General features: G+C 40.1%; 1 protein-coding gene across 2 annotated transcripts in view; it reads left to right on the top strand.

Moving 5' to 3' along the window:
- The window catches only part of LOC102206981 (galactosylgalactosylxylosylprotein 3-beta-glucuronosyltransferase 1), an 83,721-nt gene that overhangs the window by 1,097 nt on the left and 65,073 nt on the right, over positions 1-17,551 (top strand). The window lies entirely within an intron of this gene.

The raw sequence follows: 17,551 nt of genomic DNA, 5'->3' as shown, positions 1-17,551 counted from the left end.
ATAGATAGATATAGATATTAAAAGGTCTAGTGAACAATATACATCCCCCATGAAGAGTATAAAAGAAGAGTTGGTAATGGAACAAGATGCTGTTTTCAAAAAAGCAAAGTCCAAGCACTTTCACTTGTTACCCTGGGGAGCTATACACTCCCTTCTAGACAGAAAATAACAACTTGTCCACACCACTGAACAAAAAAAGAGCATTGGCTTGAGAAAAGGGAAGCTTGAGTTAACTGGGCTGTATGTTCTTTTTTGTGACACCCAGCCAGGAAACTCCCAGCTCTTTGAGAAAAGATGTAACACTTGCTCTCTCGGCCAGCACAGGTGCTCGACAAACATGTGCATGCAGAGAATAACTGTACTGTATGTATGCTGTTATTATATGTTGTGGGTTTGGGTGATGATTGTGATTATTAGATGTTTGTGTGTGTACATAATTTGAAAGGTGCAGAAAATAGTGCTCCATCATGGGGAAGAGGGAAAGAGAGTGCAAATTTGGAGTGTGTATTGGTAATATCAATATTGCAGGGTTCAGTGCTTACTTACATGTGTTTGCTGCAGGTTAGCTGGGAGTTCTTAGCCTACTAACAGAAGTGGAAATTCTTGCGCCATGTGGTTACAGGTCTGGAGGTCTGGGCTGTAGTCCTGAGTCCTTAGTCATGTGTCAAGACACATCAAGTTGTCTGTCCCTGGAAGTTCTGACTGGTACATTCACGGCATCCTCACACCCATCATGAATTCATTCATATTGGGCAAATATGCTTTCTCTCAGGCTCATATTAAAAACAAAAAACAAAAAAGTGACAGATTCGAAGAAATAAACAGTCCAAAATAAGTTGTTACACTTTGCTCCCTGTCTGATTTGGTGGAGTAATTTTTATAGTCTTTTTTTCAGCTAAGTGGTGTATTTATGTGCATTTGCAACATTAAATGAGAAATGAACCCAAAGCTGTGGTCGCTCAAAGGACAGTGTTTCTATTAGCCATGCTTAGACATACAGTTACAACACGGAAATATAGGCAAGTGTATAGCTCTGTTTCTCCACTTAATCTGTGTCACTGTCTGCATACATGACTGCAGCAACACCTGGTGCCTCTTTTTCCATTTTGTACAGTACGGTGGGCTAATGCTCACATGCAGTGAACCTGTGCATATTTGCTCCCAGCTGTTTCTCACACGGGTGTCGGGATGCTCGTGTAGCGCACATCTCCCTGACTGTGTATATATGAAGTCTCAGCTCAGTCTGGCAATGTCAGCAAATAGCATCCGTATCTCATTTATGGAAGCGGACGGCTTGTCATTTCGGTCTGTGTTCAAGGTTGCCCCCTCTTTGGCCACACAATACACAAAGCGCTCAGAGGCCAGAAATAAACACAAACACCGCCACCTTCCACCTGCCACCATAGCTCATGGTTTACAGGACAGAGCAGAACAGAGTCAGATAGGTATTACAAATCTACTCCTCTGGATTTATTTCCTATTTTTTTTATAAAAAAAAAACCTTTTTACCACAATTACATATAAATCAAAATTATTTTTGTTCTGTGACGCTATAAAGCCAAAATTGTAATATTTTCCCTGACTATCCAGTTTCCTTTATAGCAGTAATAGAATGGCCTGAAAGCCTCTTTTTCTCACCGTCTTCCAGAAGGTTGTAAAACCTTCTATGTAGAGTGCTAATTGGTAATGTAAACACTCAAATTTCTTTATTAGTAAACCTTTTCACTGGATAATAAACCTTGAAATGTTCAGAAATAAATGTCAGGAGCTCAGAAACAAAGGTTTTGAAATCCATATCACCAAACTTAGCCGTCTCCACACAATGGCCCTCATTTACTAACAGTGCGTATGCACAAATCTGTGCGTAAATGGTGCGTACAAACATTTCCATGCAGACATTAGCAAATGATTACAGCAGCATATTATCACATTTTAACAGCACTGCTTTAATGTAAAGCGGCAGCAGATTTTTTTTAAACAGTGAGGACTTCAGAATAAAAGTCACTATAATTAACATATAATACACTATAGCGCCACTATCCACAATCTTAAAGAGGTGCAGGTGTTGAATGTCCATGTGGAATACACATGTTCATCAGCAGCAGCTCAGCAGCATTTCACACCTCATTGCGCGGCGTAATAATATGTATGAAACCTGACAAGACGGAGGGATTAGACTTTGAACAAATGTTTTGAGAGCTATTGAGATGAAACCGCGGAGGTTCAGAAACAGAGAGCACCACGTGGGTGGATGCCAAGCAAGTCTACCTACACTGAGAGCTTGCAGATAAAGGTTTTGGAGCTGGACAACTTTCATTTATGTTTGATGTCTGTTGGGAGTGTGTTGTAGGTTTCTCTTTGAAGGTAACCAAGCTCCTCTGAAGATTCAGTCATGGAGCTGCCCAGCCTTGGGCAACGGAGGGGTAAAGCAGTACTTGACAGTACATTGTCTTTATCACAAAGGACAGTGTATATGGCTTAACAAAGTCTAAAGCAGCCAGTATGTGTCTGTACAGAGTAGTATACTGTTCCCCATAAATCTCAATGATCATGAAAATAAAATAGATGAAAAAAATCAGACTGTTTGCCAGAAGGCTTTGTCACCTCTGCTTGCAAATATCACACACTGTCGTGAGCAAATACAACACCAAAATGTGTGCCTGTATTTCACATTTACATTGAAAAATGAAACTGCCTCAAAGTACTAGTATTACACCAGAAAGCGATGTTTATTACTTATGAATGGTGAAGAAGAAACTGACTTTCTGCCTATTTTTATGAAAAACACCTGTTAATTCCTTTCATTCACTTTGTGCCCCCCTGCATCAACACCAATTATCCACTTTATTAAAACATTATTTTGCACCAGGAACAGAGAGTGTGTTGATTTTTTTTTTTTTTTTAAACCCATCTTTATCTTCCACCCCTGTCTCTAAGTGTTCATGGTGCGAAAGCTGGATAAGGATGAATGGAAGACAGATGAGATTTAGACTTGATTCAAGGTTCTTTGTTATATAAATATTTGTTTCTTAGCACTGTATGTAAAAGCTCAGTCTGGGTAACAGCGTCAAAAGCTGAACTTTTAATTGTATGAAAACAAATTATGGCACGGTCTGAATATGGCCCAAGGCAGTAGGTGGGGAGGGCGGGCTAAAAAACATGCCCTTTGTAATGAACAAGCATAGAAGCGAAGTAAAAGCAAAATGACAACTAAAAACAATCTGCTGGGCCTTGCAGCAGTGTTGTTGTACCTCAGCGGATTACACTCCACGGGGCACTTAAAATCTGTCTGGCTGCCCATTAAGACAGCCACTATCCTGGCTCATTAATGTCCTGCAGAGGAATTAGAATAAACGGTGCTCTACAGACTCACGTTGGCAGAGGCTCTCTGCCTTCTCTCCAGCAGCTTTTCTCCCTCCAGGGACAGCAGTTGTTTGCCCGCGGTACACCAGAGTAGCTTGGAGTGACCAGCAACACCAAATAATTAGATGCTCCACTCCTCCAAATGGCTGTAGCTGTTGAATTCATCCTGACTTGTTACAGCTATTTCAGGGACGATGCCAAATATAATCACTGTGTAGGATACCAACACTCACTTCAATGGGAAAATTGGGTTTGAAAAGCAAAGATTATAAGAAGAGGTTGGGATCTTGAAAGTAGCGTGCGATGACGCTCATAATCAAGTGCATTAAAGTCAAAGGAAAAGAGTGCCTGGAGGGGGACTAGATTAAGTTTTTCTTGTTTTTTGTTTTTCTGAGCAAGTTTTAGCATTTTTTAACAAGTGTTTAAATCTCCTGAAAGGTTATTGCTTCATAGCTTCTTACTTCTTATTTTTAAATTGCAGTTATGAACAAAAAAAAGGGGGAAAAATATATTAGATACCATAATTTGTCAGGTGGAAACCATTGCATCCTGTCAAATACATCACTAATCCTCAGGCCAAGGGAGGAGACCCTCAGCTTTGGTTGTTCTTTTTGTTGCTGCTGCCATGTTCTTGCGTTATAAATGCATCCCGCCACTAGATGCCTCGTTCACTAAATCAATGTCAAATGAAAATAAATCAGGTTTTTTTTCTTCTTCTTCTTTTTCATTTTAAACCAACAAAATAAAATCAATGTGTCAGTTCAATAAACTACACAAGTATGTTTCTCTTCTTGCCGTATTGCCGCGGGGAAATGAATTCAAATTTTTCAACGAAAAAAAAAAGAAAGAAAGAAATGTGACATTTTACCAGCTTCAGCTAACGTGTTTATTTCGCATACGCTGAACAAGTTGGTCTGATCATTAATCAAATGAGCAACGGGGATTTGCTGCTTTGGCTTGTAATGCTGTTTACCGGTTTAATCAGTAATGCTGCACGATTCAAATAAGTTTACCCTTTTTCTTAATTATTTTGTTCTTGTATAATCTCATTATGTGTATTTGTGGCTAACCATAGTCCCTGGGGGAAGTTCTGCTGTTTTAGAAAAAAAAAGAAGGGAGAGAAGCTATTAGAGACAGCTGGCAGTGTGGTATCAGTTGTGTTCACATTCATCGGGCATGCTGTAGATTAGGAGCAGAGATGCTACCGGAGGCATATCGTATGTGCAGTCGCATACTCTATGCACAGACACACAAAGCCACACACAGTCTACAATATCTGCAAGCACAAACAATAAAGCTTTCCCTCCCCCCATTGTCGAATCCTATTCTGCTAAATAGTGACCAAGTATAGGGTGGAAAACACTTTTTTTTTTATCCCTTTTCTTTTCTGTCTCAATCCATCTTAATATACTTTCCTTTGTGCATAAGCGAGGAGGGAAAGCCTCTTTGTGTCCTTCATGGCAAAATGAGCTTAACCTATAATCAGCGTGGTGGAGATAGCAGTATCGCGGGGAGCGTTCGGCCCAGAGGTGGGAGCTTTTGCATGAAGCCAGCTGTGAGGCTATAGTATAGTTCCCTGCCTTAACAGTAGGTGTCTGAGATCAGGGGGGGCTGAGATGATCATTTCACATGATGACAGGGGTTTTCCCTTATCACGAACATATCCACACAATGATAATGTGACCTGACAGTGCTGGTGATCACTGTGGGCGAGGTCTGTTGGTGCTGGTTAGAATGGAGTATTTCCGAGGGTCTACGCAGGCATCACACAAACACACACACACATAACATGTAGCTTTGAATATTTTATGCGTGTGCCAACTTGGAGATCATTCCTGATGTTTTTTGTGTTTTTTTTAGTAAGGAGTCTGTTCACAGCTATCAACACCAAATATAAATGGCTGACTGAGTCTTCTTTGGCTTTTTTTGTGCGTTTGTTTCTATGTTGTTGTTGTTTTTTTCTTTATCCGCCTGCTAAAAATCCAGCTCCTACTTGTGGTTGCAGCTGTTTATACTTACAAATTAAGCAACAGTGATGGCGAGCACACAGCACAATAACATATTCCCAGGCACAAACGAGCTCTCTCAATTACCCTCTCGAGAAAATTCTAGAGGCTTTGACGTAAATCCCTCAGCTTTAACTGCAATAAGCATCCGTCCACCTCTCCAGGGGGAAAGGATCACCTTTTGAACATGCTGAGAGATTATTGCAGCGAACACATGGACACATTTATGAACCTCAGCCAGCTGCAGCCAACAAATGCAATGCAATGAAAAAAAGTGGTCTACCCATGAAAAAGAGATTGTGCTATTTCTCAGAAGCAGTATGAATAAAGAATGTGCTTCATATAATCAATATTGGTATTTATAGAACGACGTCTATTCAGCATAAAACTTCTAATTGACTACTAATTGACATAATGGATGGGTAATAATATGAGTAAAGCTGACAGCTGAGACATGGCATAGACTAATTTGCTTTCTGCTTAACCCTGATTAACTGCTCACCTCAAAGCGGGCTTACACCAAAAAAGAAAAGGCATCTTTCTAAGCTGATTAGGATGTATTTTGACCTCTTACATGTTACATTGTTAAACACGCCTTGCAGGTAAACTGATATTTTGATGGAGGTTTTTCTCTGATTCTCTGAGTTTTCCACTGATCTTTACTTTGTAATGCAAAAACAGTTTGTTTTCAACAAGTCAGCAACTTTGGTTATTCTTGTTTTTGTTGTAGGTGGATTCTATACTCAGTCTGTGTTCCCATCTGTGGCCAGATCTGTGATCTTTGAAGGTGTTCAGCTTCATCCAGAATAACTCCTGATATCTCACCTTTGTTACCAGGAGCCAAGACTAGCATCTTGCACTTTTCCTCTTTCGTGGTGCATTGTGTAAATATTGAGATGCTATGCACTCGACAAAAAATAAATAAATTGCTCTTTGGTAAGCAGGTCCTTGATGTGTTTTGAGAAATCATTGTTAGAATTAACGATGGTGCTAGACGTGAGAATTCATCAGTAGGCTCATTTGTGCTGAGCTCCATTCATAATGTTATTAAGAAACTGGATGTTTGACAGACAGAGACTGTGTTTCTCTATCAAGTTATTGACTCACCTGAGACCAGTCGCAGCAGATGGTTGCCTGTCTCTGAGCCTGGTTCTACTGAAGGTTTCTTCCTGTTAGAAGGGTGTTTTTCCTTCCCACTGTTGCCAGGTACTTGCCCATATTTGGTCGTCTGATTGCTGAGGCTTTCTTACCATCACTGTGGGCTCTTTACCTTACAACATAATGCACCTTCGAGTGACTATTGTTGCTATGTGACTATTTGGTGCTATGTAAATAAAAGTGAATTCAACTGACTTGACATGTTGCCAGTTAAACTAATAAGCTACACCACCTATTTTTACAGACATTTTTTGGTCCCTGTCGCAACCTTTTTGAGACATCAAACTTAAAAATGGCCTTATCGTTTTCTTAACAAAATAAATTCTCTCAGCTTAAACATTTAATATGTTTTATGAGTTTCATTTTAAGTGAAATATAGGCTTTATGAGATTTGCAAATCTCAATCTATTGTCACTTCCATACCAACGTTTTTGGAATTGGGCTTGAAAATATAAACACTTAATATTCACTAAGTAAAAAATAAAATAAAATAAATCTTTGAGTCACGCTGTTGTGATTGGCAAATACTTTCCTTAAACTACACCCCTGCAGATTCTGTTCACAGAAGGCGGCCATATTAACACCTGCCAAAGCAGAGCTACAGTTCCTGCCACAGTACATGGAGCTGGTCTCCAGGACCACATTTTGCAATGACACACACACAGACAGACTTACAAGGTGAGAACAATGCCAGCCTCACTACTGCAGTTCATAATAAACTGACTGACCCTTTGAGGGCGTGCATGAGATTCTGTCTCTCTGTCACAGTTCACAGTGTAAGCTGCAGTTGTGGACCTTTGCAAAAACCAGCTTAGTGTGAAATAAGAAGAAATGCCAGGCTATTAGTGCGTCGATTTTCTAAATGATTTTCTAAATGATTTTCTAGATCTGAGACCAATCGGATTAACTAATCTATCCCATGAAAACACTATTTAAAACCATGACATTCTTGTGTTTTTTGTATTTTTTATCTTTTTTTTTTTCATTTTATCCACCAGTGCTGGATGTGCTGAACTCATTTTCTGCCATGGCGCAATCATCCTCGTCACACAGTATGAAATAGGATTGGCACAGTGAGGCCTGTCTGGTTTTCCTATTCAGAGTTACTCGAGCTAATGTATGCAGCAGTTGTGACTGTTTTGACTTAGTGAGACGGATAAACACTCCTTTACAACAGGGAATTGCTCTAGATTAAATATTAATGAATGTTTCTTCCGTGTGTGAGAAATTTACATATGAAGACCAGCAATATCAAGCAAGATGGACCAAAAGTGATTAAATTTATCGTTTTTGATTTCACTGTTAAATTAGGTTTGTTATGATGGACCTTTAGAGGAGCTAATTGAAAATATGCCCACTTTAAGAAGTCGGGGTGACATGAGTGAGAGGAAGAAGGATTTCATGTTCCAAAAAAACACTGCCTTATGCATAACGAGGAGTGAGACATGACAGGCCTCAACTAGCCTGTTGTTATTGTTCTAGTTGACGTGACTGCGTGGCATTTCATGTGCAGTGGGTGCCAATTACATCCCACTGGCAATCAATGCAAAGTGTCCCCGCTGCCGCTGATATACTATTAAAATGTGGGTTTGAACCACTTTAGTAAGTTTACTTTGCGTATGAAATATCGTCTCTGTTGTTGCTTTTGGCATCTGTGGATGAGAGGCCCGCTTTGAGGTGACGTGCTTTTTGCGACTAATTGTTACGATCAAGTTAAAGTCAAAATTTGAAAAGGACGAGCTGACCCGTTGGAGCGTCTTTTCATTTATCACCTTCTCTGCTCTGGGCTTCAATTTTTGAGCTTAATAAGAGCAGGGAGCAGCAAGTCTGACCGCCGTTAATTTGCTAAGCTTCTCAGCTATAAGAGTTAATTACCGTGAACAAACTGTGAAATACAGATACAAAATAAAGAGCTTAAACTGTTCATGCTTGTAATCATTTCCATAATCATTTCATAAGTGTTAAGTCTCTCTGCCAAAGAAGACTGGCACATTATGAAACGCGTGGACTTCAACGACAGCAGGCTTTCAAGGTCTATATTTCAGAACATGGAGAACGTCGACAGATGCCGAGTCTAATTTCTCTGTACTTAATGCTAACTAAGTTGTAGTTTTTATTTGCAGTCCTGAGGGCTGCTGCGTGGTGCCCCTTAGGCTACAGCTACGGAGCTTGTCCGTACCATCTGACTGCAGATATGATGTCCATGAATATTATCATTATCACTTAAAACATATCCAGAAATTACTAGAGCAGAAACTGAGCAATGACTTGTGCAGTCATGGTGCACAATTTGCACTTCATTTCAGCATGGGCATTCATGGCACTTCATAGCATGGCCTTGATGTTCATTTTACTGTAAGGTCAGCATTTAAAAGGCACAATCTGTAATATAACTATGGGAACCACTTATAACGCATTTTCATGCTGCTTTTGGATGATCACTAAAAGCAGCTGGGCTTTGAGACATTATAATCACAGACAATGTGAAAAAAGTGGACTGAAAGGGTAGCTGGAATTAATGTCATATATGGATTGTTACAATTTTCAGTAGAAAATGAGGGTCTATTGAAAAATAAACATATCCTAATGCATCTTTGTCACTGACCTGACCTGAGAGTAATGCATTGCAGGGTGGAACACACTATCATCTACTTCAAGTTTAGCCGTCTCCCTGTAAGGCAGGTGATTTCTGAATGACTTATCCAGTTGTGTTCTTAACAGATCAATAGAGCAGTGCACTGAGGGACCTATTATACTGTTTCCTCTTTAGATTCCAGTGCAGTTTGAGAGGATCTCCATGAGAATGAATCAGCATTGTAGTCCTTTTTGTTCCCGTGAGAGACTCTGAGAAATATCTTATTCATGTCTACCTCATCTTTGCAAAAGTACAGGGGGAATGGAGCAAAAGAATGCTAGACAAGCTTTCTGTAAATTGTTACTGTGTAGATAAAGTGGTAGTTGCATTAAATGCCATCTAGGTATCTCTGACAGCGTAATAATTGTTTGTGCTGCCTGATGACGCACCCGTGTGAACGTGCGGTGTGTCCAAAATGCTGCGCGCTGATCAAAGTGGCTGTGTGAACATTTTCAAACGTGGAACTTGATGCCCGGCCTCAGGCGGAGCCCAGCTGGAACCCGCCTCAGCTATGTGGTGTCCAGTAATCTCGCATCTGTTCTCCTGATACGATTTATGTACACAAATCTATATGGGAATGTCTGTTTCTACTATTCATATATGTTAAATTAGCAGTAAACTGTGGTATAATGTGCTCTCATTAAGCATAGCAAATTAAATTTTAGCTCAGTGTCTTTGTTATTGAATGAAAACAACACTAGGCAACATGAAAGCTCATCATTGCAGCAACACAAATGCACCCGCAGCGAGCACCTTATCAGTTAAAGTGAGTCTGTGTGTATGCATATCCTTTGTTTTTTACTTCCATAGACACAAATTCTGTAATTTGAATGAATGCCAATAGGCTGTGCGTGGCTACAAGCTGCTCAGTTTAGCATTATTGGTAGGCGCAACTGAACAGAACAATGTTCACACTGATGGAAGGAGTCGAGTTATAATATGCAGTGGGTTGGAGGCCCGAAACGAATGCCCTTGTGTGATTGATTACGCGCTACAAGCTAATGAGATAAACAGAGCCTGAATCGATTCAGCCGAGGTGGAATCATGCCAGAGGGGCATATGCAGCCATGTGCAATGACTCTATTGACACGCTCATATTCGAAGGATCGGTGAAAGAAACCAAGCTCCGGTTTCAGCTGAGAAGAGAGCTGTGTCCTCTTCCACTGCACAGAGCTGCTTTATACCCAGCACTGCAATAAGGGTTATTGTGGTCAATTCAAACACTCACGATGAGATCTGACAAGCTAGATACTTACTGCTAAACAACCACTGTTAAGAAAACCCTTTTTCAAAAACAGACAAGAAAATGGCATTGTAACAGGCCACCTAGAATTAGCAGATGGCAGAGAATCTTCTACTTTAGATGGTGACAAAGCCTAACAGCAGTTTACAAGTGTGAACAACCATCAGCATGGGAACTATTTTCTGTAGCTGCTGCAGTTTTGGCTCATTGGCCAGTGATAGATATTCCAACTACTGAGGTTGACCAATTAAAGCTTTATGTTTCAACAAGACAACTAGGGGAGGATAAAAACGGCTGGGCTGGGCACCTGTGAGTGCCTTTCCAGGAGCTAAATGCTGAGCGTGTTTAAGGCGGTGAATTAGAAACATTGAGTCCAGAGACAAACTACTTCATTTAATTGTGGTCACGCGTGAGATACTTTGTAAGGTTCAAAAGAAGCTAAATACTTGTTTGTCCCACTCCCTGGGGCTTGACCTTACACACCAAAATCCAACATGAGTTGTATTTTTCCATGTTGCATCTTAATTTCTATCAGCACGGACAGCGTTTGAAACACAGATCGAGCATGGTGGATTTTAAGCCTTTTCACGCTCTCCGATTAGCACGACTGCAGGGAAATACGACCAAACTCCTAGAAGGGCATTCACAGGGGGCGTGTTCACTTGACTGCTTTACGATTGTGTCACTCAAAGTCTTGTCTGCACACTAGAGGACACGAGGGGGAGATTCATCAGTCACCGAAAATAGGGAGTGGAAGATAAAGTACAGTAGAGTATGGCATTATTAACTTTTTTTTGCAGAGGACAAAGGGGACGGGTGTGCCAGTGTCTACGTGCCTCCAAAGGCTTAGAGGGAAAACACAAAATTTCATCAGTGTCCAAGTGCATAAAAATTAATTTGTTGTAGTGTCTGATGATAAGCCTTTAGGCAGGAAGGCAGCAGAGTGGCAGGGTTGTTACAATTCCTACACAGATGAACAGTTCAAAGAGAGAGGCTTTTTCATTTGCATCCAGACTTTCCCCATGAGACTGACATTTCCTTTTGCCGCAAAAGATCATCTGTGTGTTTGTGTTTGGAGGTGCATTATCGTTAAAGGCTTAACATATATGTTTATGTGGCCTGTACAGTACACTTTAGAAAGGTAGGATCTCCTACATTAAACGAGGCTTAATCATTAAAAGTTACATATGTGAAAGTGTTAAGTAGCTTAAGCATCATCACAAATGATTCTTGTTTTTTTGTTTGTTTTTTTGCTCAGTCCTACATTTAAAACAGTGAACTCATATATAGCAACTGTAAAGTATAATACTGTTTAAACTGTAATCCTGTAGCAAGCTCTTCATTCAATTTCAAAGAAGTGTTTTTATGTTAAGTCTAGAAGGCACAGCTTAAATCTACGAGTTATGTAAGAAGTCCAAGCTTCAGCTAAAGGAATCACGTGCTCTTTGTACTTTAGAAAAATGATGTAGTACACATCTCCTTCAAAAGACGCTAAACTGTCTGATTCCACGGTTCAGTGGTTGTACGGTGCAGCAGCAACAGTGATGCTAATCACCACATGACTCATGGTGATTGGCAATGTTCGAGTGAGGCCTCGATGATGCTAAATTTGAGTATAGCAAAAATAAACAGGCTTCTGCACTACATTCAAAACTGGGAAATCAATATGGTTTCAGCCACGCCACACTGCAAATGAAAAGCATGCATGCCATGATAATGGATATGGATTCCTGCTTGTGTGGCTCATATTTCAGCACCATGCTGTGCTAAAAATCTTCATATTTAGCACTAAAGGAGATGGTTGATGGTTGTGCACAGGAGAGGAAGTGAATTTTTTTCTGGTGTGACCTCTTTTAGAATTACTGCCAAAAGAGCAGAGGAATAGTCACTTTGTGTGGCTGCAATATTCTTTTTGAGTAGACCTTTCCTTTAACCTATAACTGCTTAGCATATAGTACTGTAGGTGGGTTTAAAAGGCCACTGCCAGATCTGCCTGCTGCTGCTCTTATAATTAGTAGCGGTCAGAGGCCAGCACAGCAAACACAGAGTGGAGATGAACTTTTAGATGGCGGGTAAAATGCAGCAAGGTAGGCAAACATTACTGTATGCAGAAGAGACAGTGAGGAATCAAGGCAGAAAGAGCTACATTAGAATACATATCCTGCTGAGAGAAGTTCCATCACAGTCTTGGGATGTCTCACATTGTTTGTAACTACTAAGACACCTTGTCTGCATCAGGCGTCCTGGTGTGTCTTTCTGTTTGTGAGCCTTTCATGACGGTGTGTTTGTGTGTCTCTCAGGGTCACAGCGTTGTATTCCGGATATATTTGCTTCGTGAACAAGTTGTGGGTTTTTCTGTGGCTCTCAAGGATGATGTTACCAAGGTGATTCTGTGGTTGTGTTAGGTGTGGCTGTGTGCAGGCAGGAATAGGACCCAAGGTGCAGACTCCAGAGACAGATGTAAACTCAAAAACCGTTTTAATGTTAAACTCAAATATAACATAACTGGAAACGATCAAAGAAAATACACTAATACCGGAGGACAGACAGAACACACAGCTTGGTAAACGGTAGATCGCGACACAGACACAAAGAAACACTGGGCTTAAATACACAGAGGGAGCAATCAGGGAATGGGTAACAGGAGGGAAACACAGCTGGGGCAAATCAGGCCTAACGAGACAAGAGGAAGCAAAACCAGACACATTAACATCAGACATGGACTTTCAAAGTAAAACAGGAAACACATAACACAGACTGAACAAAGACACAGACTCATATGCAGGCACTACAAAGGGAACAGAGACGTGGGAACAGGGCAGACACAAACACTGACTGAACACGGGGATATAGGAACTTAGGATACACATAGACGCGAACTAGACAAGGGGATGCAGGTGATAGGGGAGACATAAGCCATAAGACGGAACTTAAAGAAACCAAAAACTAGACAGTATAAATAATATCGTAAACTCAAAAACCCTGGGTCGACGACCCAGGCATCCTAACAGGTTGTCACAGGAAATATTGTCCAGCCAAGATGAATCTGGTCATAAAGAAGATACAATTTTTATTTTTTTATATAGTTCACTGGGAATCATCGGATCATCTAGGATCATGTTTTCATGGCTTTATAAACTCTTATGATTTCGATCAAAGCATGTAGGCTCCTTGATGATAATGGGACGTGGGTGACTATAAACATAAGCCATCCCCACTTATATTTTACTGGCTTTAATCTAGATATGTTTTCACATTCAGATTTTAATTTAAACATTTGGTTGAATACTTTCTTTATATTGTCTGCATATTCTCAGAAATTATCACTGAAAAGCAGTGTCTGTGTTGATGGACATTAAAAGGATTACATGGCAAGCCTAGTTAGCCTGTGATGTTAGCTTGCATAAGCAGACTACACAGACTAGAGCCCGGCTGATAAAGGATTTTGGAGACAAAAATCCAATATTCCGATATTTCTCTGACACCATTAGCCATTTATTTTATTTGCTCTACTCCACAGCTCGGATTAGCTGATTGTTGTTTGCCGAACTCCAAACACATGTTGCAGAGTGCCCTCTGATGGACAAACTATGCAACATCAACACTCCTAACATGTCTGAAGGGTGTTTCTCCCATTTCTTCTGCACTTTTTTATTTTAATTTATGGGCCTTTGCAGATGATAGATTGAGAAATAACTAATATTAGCAGACAATCTCGGGCTGCTGACAATTGTGTTGGGCCCCAGCTATGACATGAGTCAGGCAGAGTTGATGATAACAGCCAAAATCACGCTATAATCAGTCAAGCAATAAAATTAACTCCATCCAGACGCCTTTGTCACAATCCATTTTCTCTAAGATGTCCAAAAGCTGTAATATCATCCCTTGAATATTCTGCTTAATAGTTGCTGTAAAATTATAGCTTAGAAGCAGATATTCATATTCATTCACAGTCATTCTGATATGTATGAATTGTGGCTGAATATGCTGGTTTAACCTGGTCATCTCTTACTCTTACCCATTTATAGTAATAATAATAATAATAATAATAATAATAATAATAATAATAATAATAATGCAAACATTGTCCTATACACTGTGCTGATAGGAATCAAACACATTCAGACACTGTTCTATAGTCAAACCTATGTTTAACAAAGACAAATCCACTATTTTACACATTTCATCCTTGTTTCTTTTTGGACCAAAAATTACAGCGGTGAAGTTCCACTTTCAAAATCTCATCAGCGCTCACTTCAGTGTAATTACATTTTTTCTCCATTTGTTAAGCTCTCTCAAACAAGAACAACATGCAAGAATGCTTTATCCCACTTTAGTTCATTGATTTCCGTTTTGAGTTAAACATCAGTGTGCTTTGTTTTGTGTTAGTTTAAAGAAAATCTATGCAGATGCAAAGTTGTAGTTTTCCTGCAGAGAATCTTATTAAAACAGGTGATCAGTGCTACTAAAGAATAAAAAAAAAAACACTTGAATAATAAAACTGCAAGCATTATGTCAAAAGCAGATAGCTTAACAGATTAAATAAACAAGCAATGGCTTCATGGGGATCGAAATAGACAGGCTTTGAGTGTGGTCTAAGGCGGTGATTACTTCAGCATCCAGATCGATTAAAATTGTCCAGATCACCAAAGTCATTTCCTGAACCAAGCAAAGGGGATGACAATTTGTTTTTTGGACCACACACGAGCAGATTTTTGTTGGTTTGTTTCGTTACTTGTTTGTGCCTGGCTTTCATCCTGAGCTTGTGTAATGACTGAGTGATTAGGGAGGCCAAAAGGGCTAAATGTAAGAGGGTTTAACCCAGTGAAAAAAAGAAGAAAGGGTATCCTGCAAAGCCGCGTTAAGCTTCAGTTATCTGATAAACGCAGTGTGCCCAAAGTAGCTTCAAAAACCAGCTCCTCACTCGATTAAGAACAATGTAGTACTGTCCTAGCTCCATAAGGAAGGAACAAAAATAACAAACCAATCTTAGGAATACCTTGTGATTGCTGAAGTTTTATCGATTGGGTGTTAACCACTCAATCGATAAAACTCGCTCACACTTTCCTCCATTGTTGGCGGGTAGAAATAATTAGGAGTGTTAGGATCCAAACAAAATACATTTTTTCAGTACCATTGTAGCCTTGGTAAACAGCTGCAAAGTGTCTAATAAATGCCACACACATAGAGTGTGTTCACTTCTTAAAATATCAGGGGTTGTTCATGTCCACACAGAGTTGTGTATTTTTTCGGAGTTTTGATTTTCAAGTCGAAATTCAACACACAACTGACTTGGTTTAAATAATTTCCATCCTGACATTATTCCCTCTCTCGTTTAAACATAATCGCACCATCATGAATCACTTATACCTACAAAGAGCGATCAAAATATAACTAATAATAAAACTGAAGTAGCTGGGAAATGTACACCTACATCTCAATCAAGGCAATACAATTTAATAAGCCTTTGAAACCGCAAACAGTGGTTGAATCCAAACATATTGTACAAACATGGCAAGAGATTTCGTCAATCAAAATCCCCTGATGTCAAAAGGAAGAGGGGGTGAAGAAAAAAAAAAAGACAAAGACTGAAAATGTTCCTCTGGCTCAGATTAGCACACACAGCACGTAGGCCTACAGAGATACCAACACTGAGTTTTCTCACAACTGAATACTGACAGGAAATGTTAACTCAAACCTGTTTGCCCCAGGAAACATCTCAAGGTTAAGAGAAGCCATGCATGAGGTCTGTATTCTCTGAAAGAAGACCTGCGCCCTTAGACCACCTGAGCCATTTCTTTTTCTCTCCGAGGTACCAAAATACATCTCCATCCAGCTTTCCAATGTAACCAGTAGCCTCAATTTGTCTGCTTGGACCTCTGTTTTGCCTAAAGGCACTGAAGTTGATTAAAGAGACGGTGTCAGATATGAAGCACCTCTCACAGGCCGTTACCAGTTGGAGGCCAGAGTGCTCACGCGGGTGTTTTTTCACATGGAATCACCTTGACACAGCACCTCTGATATCACTGGGCCTTAACTCAATCTCACCATAGTATGGTGTTAGATGAAGCAGGCAATAAGCTGTGAGGATGAACGGACAAAAAGCAATACGCCCAAGCTCTATTACTGTTAATTGAACTGGAAAGGAAGAGGGATATGTTAGAAAGACAGGCAACAGGGAGAGAAAGAGATAGTACATGGGGGTAATATACAGAGAGAACCTCCAGTAATAGCAATCTTATCTCTAGGTGAACTTAAGGTATGCAAGAGGTTAATTCAGTGTCGCATCGGAGAGACGGGTCCATTACACCGTCTCATCTGAGATATAGAGGCATGATGGTATCGCTACCTATCTGGGAATAAAAGCCAATTTGTGTAGGGATTTAGAGCTAATTGTAGATGCATGAAATCCAAAATGACTTCTCGTGTGTTACCAGCTGAAAACAAATGTGCTTCAGAAGTTTCGGACTTACAAGCTGATGAAAATTAATCACTTTTTTCTCTTTGCTGTTTTATTAGCAACGATTTATTAGCAGAGATTGTCATGCTTGCTGTCTATAGATTATGCATTAATCCAAATCCCATTTACAGTACAGGCATTAATTTCCCAAAGGTGTCAGACACAAGTAACATTTTGCTCAGCAGCTCTGAAAGAGGAAGAGGAGATGGGACCGTCATTTGCTCTTCTCTGTTCCTGTGAGTGCAGACGTCTGATGGGTCAGGAATTCTGCAACAGCTGGGGCCACAAACACACAGGATATATTCTGCTCAGTCAAAGCTACCTGCGGCATGCGAGACTAAAGGACATCTACAGGTTCTGTATTTGCGTTATCTCAGAGCTCGTATTGCCTTCGTTGGTATTTTGAGCGACATTTCCTTGAGGTCATTCATTCCACTCAACATCAGATGTGTTTAGAGCTGCTCAAGGCTGAGCGAAGAAACAAATAATTTCACATTCAAGTGGCATGTTCTGATAATCACCTGACAGAATTTCAGTTTAGTTTGGGGTTTTCCTGACAGAAAACCCCAAACTAAACTGTCCACCATGATTGTTTTGCTGTTTTGTGATTTACAAATCACATTACATTATTCCTAAGCTGCGGGCTTCTTCTGGACTCCGCTATCCAACAACTGGAGACTGTCTCA

This window comes from Pundamilia nyererei, unplaced genomic scaffold, assembly GCF_000239375.1.
Source record: "Pundamilia nyererei isolate P.nyererei 1_Seehausen unplaced genomic scaffold, PunNye1.0 scaffold00003, whole genome shotgun sequence".
Taxonomy (NCBI): domain Eukaryota; kingdom Metazoa; phylum Chordata; class Actinopteri; order Cichliformes; family Cichlidae; genus Pundamilia; species Pundamilia nyererei.
This window is presented reverse-complemented; position numbering and strand designations above follow the sequence as displayed.